Source organism: Sardina pilchardus, chromosome 7 (genome assembly GCF_963854185.1).
Source record: "Sardina pilchardus chromosome 7, fSarPil1.1, whole genome shotgun sequence".
NCBI lineage: Eukaryota > Metazoa > Chordata > Actinopteri > Clupeiformes > Clupeidae > Sardina > Sardina pilchardus.
The window spans coordinates 1780093-1788527 of NC_085000.1; the positions used below are offsets into that span (position 1 = coordinate 1780093).

The window sequence follows — 8435 nt, forward strand, 5'->3', positions numbered from 1 at the left end:
GTAATTCGATTCATCTTCCTAGAATATGAAAAAAGAGATAGATGTTGTAAGTAATATTTGAAAAGGAATTATTACTAATAACTTACTGGTAGTAGAGTTGCAAAACGAACACACACCTTTATTATTCTGTCAGGACTTAGGTTTTTGACCTTGAACCCCCGTTTGACTGTCCTCCCGTTTGCTACATCAAGGAGTCGCCTGATGTAATAGGCCTCCAGTCTGGTGCAGATAAAATCAACCAGCTGGGTCACATTGTACGCCTTCAACCTGTGTGTATTTCAGAGGGAAAGAGAGACAGAGTAGCGTATGGATGAGACAGTGTGTAGTGTGTGTGTGTGTGTGTGTGTGCGTGCGTGTGTGTGTCATTCATCTTCAAAATAGGTTCAAATAGGTTTTATACATTTTTTCCCCTACCTGAAGAATATGCTGTTCTTTAGTACCCTCATAGCACTTTCAACATAGTTGTTGGTGTTATTTCCACGTGTCGGAAGGCCTGTACGCAGACAGATGGCCCAGTCTTTATGCTGTGAAAACACTGCCATCAAATGGTCCCGATATTTTGGGTGCTTCAGCACAGCTGGGTCCTGGAGAGCCTGGTGGTAGGCGGCCTCAAGCTCCTCTGGTGACCTGGCATACACCAGTTTTTTAAAAGTGTCCTGCAGCCACTGCCGGTCCCCCTTCGGCACCTGTTATGAAAATATTAGATTGAGTGTCTTTATGCAACAGTATAACAGTAAAGAGAAGCCGATAGTATAGGGTTATGTGTTGGGGGTGGAGAAGAAGTGAACATTACACAAAAGGTCATTAGATGTGTTTTGAAGAAAAGGACAGTCAGAAAGACATTGGGAGAGTCTTGTCTGTGTGTGATAGATTGTTATATTATGGTCAGAGGATCTGAGTGAGCGGGATCGGGTATAAGGGGAGGGCTTTGAATGCGAGTAGTAGTACTTTGTATTTGTACATGCAGAGGTGATAAAAGGCAGTTTGAGTGAGTGTTTTGACATGTTATGACAAGCTAAGGGTGGATTAAAGGTTGAGAGTGAGACTGTGATATTTGGATAGCATGCTTTTAGGGCCAATCAGCAACATTTGACATTTGCCGAGAGAGCAGATGTGTATTTTAAACCACCGTTAGTATTTAAACTGGCTTTATATAATAACACTATGAATTTCTCTGACAAACCCCATGGTGACTGTCCCAGAGCCATCTCCACATAGCCTGGAGTACGTGGAACACACAAAGGAGTGCTGTGGTGTTGGGAAATATGTCCTGCAGTGCCTGTCGTAGGGCTTTGCAGTCGTCTGTCATGAAGACTTCTGGCCCGAGCTCTCCTCTTCCGTTGAAGGCTTCCTCTGGAAGCACAGACTGCAGCAACCTCAGTCCTGCTGCTATTGTGCTTTGTGACTCTGATGTTGTCACTATCACTCCCAGTGGCAACCCACCGGCAGCTGAATGCGTTAGCAGAAGAAAAATTCTGCTATTCATTCTGTCACAATTTCCTGACAGAAATGAACAAATGTTGGTTAGCCAGACAAGCTCTTAAAGTTATATACAAACAAAACATAACCTCCCGTAACCCAAGTGTTGCCTTCGGGGCAGTGGTGACAAACCTGACGAGTCCATGAACACCATCTCTCCACTGTTTCTCTCAAGTCTATGAGTCCTCTTCATAACTGGTGTGCACAAAGCAATGATGGTTTGCCCATCAGCTGTGTGCTCCATTCTTGCACATGTCTCCTTCTGGTCTTTGTTGTACACCTCCAGACGTTCCTGGAGATTTTTCAACATGGCTTGTCCTGATGAGGCTCCATACTCCCTCTTAAAAATGGAGTAGTATAATCTGTAAAGGCAGTACATAACAAACATTTTAGTGGGGACATACAGAAAAGCCTTATTTAACAGCTGTCAATGTGTTATGGTTTTAGCTGCATGTGTGCACGATATCCAATGAACTGACCGGTAGCAGAATTGGGCCTCTGGACAAATAGATCTATCTGCCGAGGCGTACACGTAAGCATCACCCTGCTCCTCCTGGAGATCATATTTCAGGGTGTTTAGGGCTGAGGAGGGTGAATGCCCACTCTGAAATAGATTTTGCAGCTTCTCTATCGTCTCTCTGGCCACATCCCGATGTTGTAAGGCTTCAGAACAGCCAAGGCGGTGATTGTGGTGGTGTTTAATGGTTACATGTAACAATAAGCCGTCTTGGATATGAGTATCAGTAGATCTATGAAATGTGGAAAAGGAACATAAACATGAACATGTAGCCTGGAGTAAGCAGGCTATGTAATGTTAATCTCCAAATTATTGTTCTATTGCGTGTAATAGCCAACCTGGACTTCCTATTCTGGCTGTGCTTGTGCTTTTTCAGCACAAGGTAGAGCACAGCAGGACAGTGCGTGTTTTTTTTTGAGGAGCCTGTCTGCCTTGTGTTGTGCTGGCATTTCATGTCAACCTTTGAACATAGAAATGCTTCATTGAAGTTCAGACTATGTGAAACAATTACAAAAAAGAAGAAACGTGTACTGTAACTCTTACTCGATAGCTGTTGCGTCTGACCGTATCCTCGGTCACAGGATAGGTTTTGTCCACTCTCCATGTCACTTTTGAGGACCGTTGAAAATCCTCCAACCAGGTCTCCGCCTCCTCTCTGGTGGTAAGTTTAATCTTAATGGAAGCTGTAAATGTATGAGGCTCCAATGGTGTGTATGAGCAAATGAAATGGCAGTGCCCCTCAGGTAGAAGTTCCTATTTACGTAGAGGAAATATAACATTAAATGTTATACTGCAGTAAAGTAACCATGTTATTTCTGAAAACCTACTTATAATGATCTCTTTACTCAACATACTCGGCCTGACCTTAGCCATTCAGTAGCCTACTTATACCTAATTCTAACCTCAAGATGATCCGGCATGATGTTCTCCACATTCTCCTTTGCACAAATATGACACCAGCGACACTTCATGGCTGAGCAGACAGACACAGACACACACACACACACACACACACACACACACACACACACAAACAAACACACACACACACACACAGGCACTTTGAGGCAGTCATCTACACTTTAAAAGTTTTTAATCTAACTAAAACATATATGCAAATGTGGCACAAAAGGTTATGTTGTAGAGGTCCTCCACAGTAATGATATCATTATTTTATATATTATTATGTTTAAATAATATAAAATATATGAAGTATATATAAAATGTGTAAAAAATAAATATTTATCATATGTATTATATGTTAATAATACAATATCATATATTATATATTATATTATGTTATTATTAATATAAATATTATTATATTGAGCTCCACATAAGTAAAAATAACATTTAAAAATGTTATGTGGTTTTCATAGCCCACAAATTGGAAAAAAGTCAGACTAAATGGGTCACTTGGTTTCTAATGGTGTGTCTTATATGTTTCTAGGACTAAAAATAGCAAAGTTTGAGATCTGTGTTTGGAACAGTTTTTCAAATCCCTAGGGGGGGGGATTAGACTCCAGAGGGTTGATGATTTATTGAATGACTTGTTGATTTAGGCCTACTATTCGTCAATTTTCATTGCTTATTTTTATAAGGTTTCTTTGCATTGATATTGTTTATTGTTTATATTGCTAGTAACGCTATATAGTCTGACTAACTTTTGAAATGTGTTCTCTGGTTAAAAAGGCGTCTGCTAAATAACCATAGCCATAGCCATAGCCATAGCCAAGTAGGCCTGTTATTGTATTGTTTTTGTTTGTATGTCGCTTTGGACAAATAACCATAAACATATGCCAACAACGTATTCGATTAACTCATGGATTAACTGCGCCCAGATTGGTTAAAAGCCTGTGACTTCACTTCCGGTCTAATGCCTTTAAAGCTGAGGGGGAGCCATAGACAGTAAAAGATAGGGGGGAGCGGAACACACTGTTGTTCAGTTGCCACGCCGCGGATTATGGGATTTACTAGCTGGAAGGATGTAGTCGGCGGCCAATGGATTTTCACGTAGCATGACAAGGTAAGTAGCAGAATTGTTTTCTATACGTAAGACAGGTAATTTAGCCTCAGTAGTTGGTACAATATTATGTAGAATGGGCCGACATGTCCATGGGTCGATTTCCCGTAGCAAATCGACCCTTTTAGTCACTTAAATGTATTTCTGAATGGATAAATGTAAGCATGGGCTAACGTTAGCCTTGACATTTTCGCGGGTATTTAGTCAGGAACGCAGCGCGCCACATTGACATCACCCAATAGCTTTATGTCTTAGTACGAAATTGTGCAAATACTAATAAGAATGTCTTAAACATTTTTGATATGGTGATAGTAGTACCACAAGCAAACCACTTGTAAATATTAAATTGTTCATATTTTACTATTATTATACAACTATTGGCCTAGGCTATACATTGCCTCGGGAAAAAAAACCGTTGGACTGCTAGTGCTAGCCGAATTATCATGAACTTTGAATCAAAGGACGCACTGCTACAGAACATTTCCCCGCTTATGCCTCGAGAGGTTTTGTCGACTAACGTATGTATTTTCAAGGTAGCTGCTACTACATGTAACTATTTATGGGTTTCATGGAGTTTCTTTACACAGCGGTGTGTAATATAGCACCTAGATTGTGAATGCAGAGTAGACAGGATAGTGTTTTGATCGGTGAAAAGACACCTGATAAAACCCAAGAATAGGATATTTTGATTGAGATTCGCCAGCACTGCTGGTGGTAGCAGCTAATGTAGCCTCATTACCAATAGTGGCAACAGCAGTAGTCTAGATGATATTGTTACAAAAAAAGTGTATCTGTCTGAAATGTAACTGTTAACGTTACAACAGTTGACGTACACATTCATGACATTTATCTACATGTCATGTGTTATGGTGCATTGTCAGTGAGGAAAATGTGGTGTAGCCTGCTACCTTAAAACGGTAACTTAAAAAGCAGTTATCAGACATGTCAAAGCAGATGCTCGCCATAGCAGAAGCCGTTGGTACAAAAATGGCCAATAGTTGTTGTAAATCCACAACATTTACAGCCTGTATACCCGTGTTCTAGGCCCCGATTAACAACATTCATGCTATTCATGACATTTATCTACATGTCATTTGTTGTTGTATAACGTTTAGTAAAGTTGACATTATATGAATGGAGATCAAAAGTGCTCGAGCACTAGCCAACGTTCAACTTTAACGTTAGCAGCTAGCTGCTACTGTTGTCGCTGGCTAATAGCATTAACGTTAGTACAATAAAGATATTTTTTTTACATTGTAGTCACAGTCCTTGCACTTACCTTTTCAACAACTTAGCAGCTAAGGAGGAAAATATAAAAAAGGACTATGTAACGCTATTTATGTTACTAGATTACATAAAACGATCTACCTACATATAACTGTACAACAAATATCACTATAACAAATCTAAGGCTAGAAACAAATCTCTCTATACATGAACTGTTAAACTCCTCAGCTAATAAAATAATTCTACGCATAAATCAAATATCGCCTATTGAAATAGATGCTCGGTCACTGTCTGTCTCTTCTTTCACCACCAACGTCTGCGCAGATTGATGGTAGCTAGGGCTATTATAGCTGCGGCTGGTTGGCAAGCACGCACGCGACGTTTGTGCAATATTCTGTTAACTATTAACTGATAAGTGATGCGCTGTCTCTCTCCAAACTCTTCAATTTATCCACCCATCATCTCACTGTATCGGCCCGCTGTGCCTATAATAACAAAGTGGGTTACGTTGACCTAGCACACAAGCAGTGGAAGGCAATACCATGAAATGCATTATAGCCATAGAAACAACTTACCTCTTTCATGTATCTTTTTAGTCCGTCTTCTATGTTCGAGGAATGTCACTTGAAGTCCCTCCTCATGTGATGTGACTAGATACTTTAATGTATGTAGATTTGTGCACATTGACCTTCACAACCAAATAACCTCCCTTACAAAAATAACTGCTGTTTGCACAGTTTAGTTACACCGCAATACAGTTGGCTACTTCGGTGTTGTCATGTCTAAAACAGTGCATTTCTGCAGTAAAGTACACTAGGCTACTATGCAGTACAATGCAGTTATGTTGTGTCAAACACTGTACAGTATTTCTTGCATAAGAACTTCAAATACTCGTTGACATGATGTGGTACGCCTGCTGCGGGGACATTGCACCTGGTCATCTCTTGAAAGACTGAAATAAGCCCAAAACTTTGGACATTCTCTGCCTTTTACAAACAGTCTCTTTGAAGCAATGCATCGAGGCAGAGCATTATGAAATACTTGCATTGTTTCCTGAAATAAACCTTCACCAGTGAGCTAGTCCAAGTTCTTATGTCAGGAATGTGTTCAGTTTTTTCTGGGGAAGTGTAATTCAAAGTTCATAGGACATTAACTTGGTTCATGCACAACACTGCTATTGACATTGTATCCTTAAAATTATCTTTTCTGATTCCCTTCAGGAGTATTTTGAGATGCACACCACTGTCAAGTGCTCCTGACCGACAACAGGAACAAGGAACAACTGGTGGCCAAACTGGGAAGAGGCCACTTGAAGCTGTGGCTGCCGCTGAATAGTTTAACCCTGGGGTAAGAACTGTGCTTTCATGCTTATCTTTTAAATGGTGTTCATATTTTGAGTGTTATGTAAGGGATAATGTATAGAACGCCGGTCATTATCGGAAAATATGCTGTGGTGAGATACGTCACAATGTAAGAATTTGTATAGTATGCTTTTTAATTTTTTATTTAAAAATCTAAATCAAATCAATGCACGTTTTTATACATGACATTGTGGCAGATCTGGGTAGCCTAGACTGTGCTGAAAAAAACAATATGTATAATGTGTAAATGCTTCTAACTAGAGGTAGTGAAAATGCCCTTAAAACAGCTTAGGGGTCATAGGGTTAAGACAGTTCTGCCGACTCCACTGAGTGGTTTGCTCTGCGGTGCCGTGCCCGCACAGTTCGTAAATGCTCAGTAGTGGAACTATTGTTGCCTTAGCGATTTGTGATTTTCTTTAAAGTTTCTCTATGTCTTGTAGTGTTAATTGTGTGGGGTTTCTTTAGGGGTTGGGGTAGTCAAATGTATATTTAATTTCCATTATTTGTTGTTCATGTTCCATACAGAAAGGAGGACTAGAAATCTAGTGTGCCGTTATTGCCAGACCTGTGCTGCTGTGAAGTCTTGGGTGTGTCTTGGGAGAGCTAACATCTCGTCACCGCAAGAACCTTAATTGTTTGTTGCGGTGCATCACACATAAAGGAGCACACAATCACCTTTAGAGCTTCACCTCTGAAACTCATGCCATTTCTTTGCACCTGGGGGTCATCAACAAATGCTTTCAGGTAGCCATGCACATTAGATGGTTTTCCAGTTTCACAGAACAGACTTAACAGTTACAGCTATACATTTGTGTAGCTGCGATCTAGCATTGCATGAATTGGCCAGAACTTTTGAACTCTATGTTGAACGTAAACATGCTTTTATTCATAAAACTTCACTGTAATCTCTGCAAGAATCTGTTGTGGGACATGCTAAATACCCGCATATTGTTGCTTTGCTTGGGATGCTGTATTGTTTTGTATACTATATTCCCTCTTCACTAGCTGTACCTGTCTATTTTTATTTTAAATAAACTTATCTTTTCTGTGACATCATTGCACTGCTTTGTCTTGAGTTTTTTTGTCAAATCAATCTGTAGAGTAAATTACTTAAAGTTAGAAATTTCCTGAAAGTCAATGGTGTATGAGTGGGCTTTGTGATTAATGACTGAACTTGCCTTTGAACTATGTGCTGGATGCCAGAAACGGGTAAATTAAATGACCATAGCAGATTAGATGCATGACTTGTAAATGTTTTCACTAGTTCATGATGTCAGAAATGTAACATTAAGAGTGTTTCGTATGCTGGATGCCAGAAAACGGGTAAATGAAATGACTAGCAGATTAGATGCATGACTTGTAAAGTCTTTTCACTAGTTCATGATGTCAAATGTAATATGTAGAGTGTTTGACAAGATAATTACGGTAAGTTTATAAATGTTTAAGAAACGTGTTCACAAGGCTGTCCGTACAAATGCTAACTCTGTTGGTCATGGTTCATGTGAATGCTGATGCACAGTCATTTTATACATGGTAATTGTGACAGCACACCATGAACGTTTAATGTAAACGGGCTAAGATGTGAACTTGGTTTATACATGACAACAAACGAGCGGGTTTGTTTATACATTTGATGGCACTGTTGTGGTGAAACCACAGACTAATAAAAATAAAACCGATCGAAACACGTTAGCTGTCAGCACACCATGAACCCGAGATGACGTTTTGAAATATCCAATCGTCGGAGAGCACTCCTAGCCAATCGGAGACGAAAAAGGCGATAACTTCCCCTACCATCCTGGGAAAAAAAATATCGCGTCCGGGGGGT

General features: G+C 40.0%; 1 long non-coding RNA gene across 1 annotated transcript; it reads left to right on the forward strand.

The window, feature by feature from the left end:
* Positions 1-3946: 3946 nt before the first annotated feature.
* Positions 3947-7658, forward strand: LOC134088197 (uncharacterized). The gene is made up of 3 exons (XR_009939918.1): positions 3947-4022; positions 6467-6593; positions 7133-7658. It is a non-coding gene; the product is annotated as an uncharacterized LOC134088197 (long non-coding RNA).
* The last annotated feature ends 777 nt before the right edge of the window (positions 7659-8435 follow it).